Consider the following 5,499-nt stretch of genomic DNA (forward strand, 5'->3'; position numbering starts at 1 on the left):
GATTTGCGTTCCTTTTGCCCGGCTTCGGTGACTTGAGGCGAAATCGTGGTCCCCTCTATAGAACGAGAGACTCAGAACGCCTCCTCCCAGCAGCAGCAGCGGCTTTTTACTGCTAGTCATCATCGCGTGGTGCTTTTAGATGCTATATGCACGACGCTATACACTACACTATACACTGCTATACACTACGCTATACACACACTATACACTACACTATACACTACACTATACACTACACTATACACTACGTTACACACTACGTTACACACTACACTATACACTACGTTACACACTACGCTATATACTGCACTATACACTACACTATACACTGCTATACACTACGCTATACACTGCTATACACTACGCTATACACACACTATACACTACAATACACTACACTATACACTACAATACACTACACTATACACTACACAATACACTCCACTTCTGGCTCGCCATGGAACAAAGACGTTGGTCACCGCATCATCACGCGGCGCTTTCAGATGTGCTGCTGCTGTGGTCGTCTGGAACATTATTCCCTTCCAATATTAGGAAGCCACTGGAAGCTTTGCAACTTTAAATCGTCCATCTAGATTGGCAAACTATTTTCTTTAGAACGGCTACTTGTTATTGTGTTTAGTTTGTAGTCCTTCCCCCCGCACGTCCGATCATCACAGTTAGAAACGTACATAAGTTAAGCAGGCATACACACATATGTGATGGATTTGGTAAAATTAACTAATTCAATTATCACTCCCATCATACAATCGTCGAAAAGGAGATTGTGAAGATAACGAGGTGATACACGATTAGAAAAGTATTATACGAGATATATTTATGAATGAAAAAAATACTGCAATGGAATTGAACAGGATGTATAGTTGGGCTGTAAACATCTTCATGAGTCGAGGAACGCAGAGCTTAGGCGATTGTTGGAGACAGCTCACGGCCTGGCAACCTTCCCTTTGGTCCGTTGGTTACTCGCGCATCTGAGTCAATCTTTCCTCTTTGTAAGCGAGTGAAAAATGCCTCTAAATGTGTATTATTATTATTTGTACCCCCGGCAACAACCCATGAACATCAACCCATGCGGCCTTATCTCTGGCAGATGTGTTTGGGAGCTCGCCCTCCGATGATGACGTAGCATCCAGCAACTCACGTTCGGTGACGTTGAGTTCCACAATGATCGTGCTCGTCTCGTTGACATCTCCGCGTCTCCATTGATGCACGCAGTTGTATCTCGCGGTGTCATTGAGCCTCACATCGGTGAGGATCAGTGAGCCGTTGTGGGGCTGCGACGTGTCCAGGCGAACTCTGCCCTGGTACCCTGATGCCGTGACCTCGCAAAGGCTCCCGTTGCAGGTCACTATCGTCTCTGCTTCCTCAATGGAAAGCAATCTATACCACGTGATCATCTGGAGAGTGCAGTGCAAAGAGCTGGCGAGACACTGGAGAGTCGCAGTCGCACGCGGAGTCGAGTGGAGTGGAGACGGCGGGATCGAAAGCTTACAGTCTGAAAGATTATGGGGCACAGGGGAGAGGGCACATGGGTACACACACACACGGGTACATGCATACACTCATGGGTACACGCACACACACACGAGTATACGCACACAAAAACAACCGCCATTCGCCACGAAGTGGCGGTGACGTCACCACGACGCTTATGCCAGGCTATGTGCACATTGAGGCCACGAGAAGTGTCGAACGCCCGCTGACAAGAAGTCACCGGGCAGACCCAGGTGCCACGGGTTGACTGACTGAGATGAGTGGCTGATGCACCACCTGTGCCCCCTACTGTGCCAACTTGCTGTGCTTTAGCCACCCGCCGCTCCGCTCGTTGTTGTGAGCGTCGCTCCTCCGCCCTCCATTGTTGGTGGAGGGCGACTGCCTCCAACTGCCCAGTAGCGTCCTTCACGAGCCTCCTCCACAGAGGCCGATCTTGACACCGCTGGTACCAGTCATCGGCAAGTCCACTCAGCTCCACGTCCTCCTGTACCACATCACTCCATCTCTTCTCCAGCCCGTGCCGCGCCCGTTTAGCCCCCTCGATCCGGCCGAACAAAAGCTGTTTAGGCATGCGGTGGCTGGGCATGCGGGCTACATGACCCAGCCAATGCAGCCTTGCCTGCCGGATGAGCTCACTGATGGGCCTTTGCCCAGATCTTTCAAGGATTTGTGAGTTCCTCACACAATCCAGCTTGGTTAAACCCAGGATGGATCGTAGGCAGGCCAGCCTAAATGTTTCCAAGACACACACATGTGTACACACGCGCACAGTACAATAAGAGCTAATTTCTGCCTCATAGTGGGGCTTGTGACATCACAACCTCCGTGATGGCACAAGCGGCTTGTGATGACACAGGGGAATTGTGAAGTCATGAGGGGCTTGTGAAGACACAAGCAGCTTGTGACAACATGAGAGGCTTGTGACATCACGAGGGTCCTGTGACGACACGAGGAGCTTGTGACGACACGAGGGGCTTGTGACGTCAAGCAGACTTCCAATCGCTGAGACACCGGATGGGCCTGGAACCAATCAGGTTCTGGGAGATTCGGCCAAAGGTGCCACGAGGTATTTCGTGAGAGCACACGTCATGGTGTGGTTAGCTTATAAATGTAAGTATAGGACGCGATTTTTTTAATTGTATTTCCAATTTTGCTCCAATGACAGTAGTTGGAAGAGCTGGAACATTGTGAACTGTTTCCACAGCCTCAGCCCAGCAGGAGCTGACAAAACAGGCACCGGATTCCCACACCCCTGCCGAGAGAGCAGATCTGAGAGATTCGCGAGATATTATCTCTCCGCCTCCTCACGATCAGCGACTTCGTCATTGACAACCAGTTGCTGCTCGCTCTTGGAATGCTGCTCCCTCTTGGCTGATTTTCTCGTGTCCTTGACTGCATCCACCCCAGAATTGTCGATTGCGAGGTCTTTAATTACACACAAACGTATAAGCACAGAAATGTATAAATACCGATGTCTTAATTAACCTCAATGGAGCTCATTCCACTGCTGGATGAAGACCTCCCCAAGCCGTCGCCATCTCTCATTGACCTGCCAAGTACAATAGCAAAAGACAAAGGTCCCCCGTTTAGCCTGAACAAACTGTTGGGGAAAGTACTATAAATGAGTAGAACATACGAAGGCCAGCACGGCATGCACCGGGGTGGGTAACCAGCACCACGCACTGCCGCCTTTGTTTCCCCAGTTGCGATGCTTTCAAAAGGCACCATTTTAGGATGAGTAGACCTTGGGCAGGCCCTGGACCGGTTTAATCAATGGTCACTGGTGTTGGCCGTGAGCGGGAGTGGAAAACCAGGGTTATTTTGTTGCATTGTCGCAACAATTGTGCTACGATATTCACAGTCCTGCCGTTAACATATTCTTAGGTTTTTTCTCGGTAAAGTCACGTAGGTAAAACATCAAAATTAATGAAAATAAAATAAAATAAAGCGTTTTGATGAGAGAATTATTTTGAGATGGGTGGTGGTGGGAATCCGGTTTCAAGCAGGAATCTGTGTGGGTGGCTTTCCTGTAGACATAATGTCCCAAGGATCCGTCAGGCCTCCTCTCAAACAGAATATCCAGGAATGGTAGTTTACTGTCTTTCTCCACTTCCATGGTGAATCTGATGGATGGGTGTCTAGAATTGATGTGGTCCAAGAAGTGGTTCAATGCTGGGAGGCCATGTGGCCAGATGACGAAAGTGTCATCCACATACCTCTTCCACAGGGAAGGACGCAGGGTAGATGTCTGGATGGCGTCTGATTCAAACTTTTCCATGAACATGTTGGCTATAACTGGTGACAAAGGGGAGCCCATAGGGGTACCCTCATTCTGTTTGTAGAAGGTGCCATTCCAGGTAAAATAGGTGTTGGTGAGGCAATGCCTAACCAGCGCAGGTGCATCAGAATTCAATCCATGTTGGACTAAGTCCTCAATTATTGTTAGGGTGTCCGGTACTGGGACTTTGGTAAACAAAGATACTACATCAAAGCTGACGAGGATGTCATCAGGAGATAGTACCATGTCCTTAACCATAGAGACTAATTGGGTTGAGTTGAGTACTGCCGAAGAGGTCTTGCCTGTGAAAGGGAGCAGAGTATCTGATAGAAAACGGGCTAGTTTGTACGTAGGAGAGTTTATCGTCGACACAATGGGTCGTAGCGGGGTGCCTTCCTTATGGATTTTGGGAAGACCATAGAGTCTGGGAGGTCTTGCCGCCGATGGTTTTAGAGAGGGACGTTTGCTTGGTTCGATTAGGGAAGTCGAACTCGTGATGATACTGTTGGTTTTCGTCGTTAGGCTTTTAGTGGGATCGTTTTTAATTTTGGAGTAACTCCCATCATTAAGAAGGTCCCGGATTTTGTTGTTGTATGAATCTTTATCCATGATGACCGTGGCATTGCCCTTGTCTGCCGAGAGGATGACTATATCATCTCTCTTTTTTAGGTCCGCGAGTTCAGAGCGTTCGTTTTTGCTGATGTTACTAGTGGGTTTCTTAGCATTCTTAAGAATAGTAGCTATTTCAGCTCTTGCTACATCCGCATGGATGTGTCCTATGCCTCTGAGGGCTACATCAATCTGAGAAATCATATCCTCTACTGGTATATATTTAGGGGTGACGGCGAAATTTAGTCCTTTGGCCAGTACCGTTTTTAGAGTGTCAGAAATTGGGATGTTACTCTGATTAATCACGGTCTTGTTAACATCCAGCTTTGCGATGTGTGGCTCTGGTTTCTTCTTAGATAGGAGGTTGAATTTAGAAATTAGGTTAGCTTTGCATTTGGCTGACATTGAGTCAGCAGAAACAGAAGTCATGTTATCAACGTGGTTCCAATCAGAAGGTGACATTTTTGTGTTAACATTAAATGTGTTTGTAAGAGAGTCTTGTCTAAATTATCGAGTTCAGATCGGAGTAACCTTATTCTCTCCGAGATTAGTGATAGGCTAGCTTTAAATAAGATCTGTTTAGAGTTCGGTGAGGACACAGCAGCGGATGTGAGTGTGAAAGCGATGGGTATTACCTTGTTATCTCGGCATCTCTTGAGGAAGGCCAGCGTCTCGAGAAGCTGTGACTTCTTGTCTCGTTGTCTGTTAAAAACTCTAACAGATAGGTGGAATTCCTCCCCACCCATCTCAAAAGAATTCTCTCATCAAAACGCTTTATTTTATTTTATTTTCATTAATTTTGATGTTTTACCTACGTGACTTTACCGAAAAAACCTAAGAATATGATTCCTTGCAGTCACGAAAGCTTCAAATCTAGAATCACTGCCGTTAACACTCAAAGCGTTAACCAGAGGAGCCTCGAGCTGTGGATTTAGTCGGCTTTGCCAAAGAACCGAATGCAAAATCCGAGGCTTATTCAAGTTCTTATCTTCACTGAATTAATATACAAATGATGATGCATGGATTTAATGAGTGGGGTTGATGAGTGATAGCCGTGTAATGAGAATATGAAGAGGGAACAGAAACCGGTGGTGGTGATG

The sequence above is a fragment of the Lampetra fluviatilis genome, chromosome 77, assembly GCF_964198595.1.
Source record: "Lampetra fluviatilis chromosome 77, kcLamFluv1.1, whole genome shotgun sequence".
NCBI lineage: Eukaryota > Metazoa > Chordata > Hyperoartia > Petromyzontiformes > Petromyzontidae > Lampetra > Lampetra fluviatilis.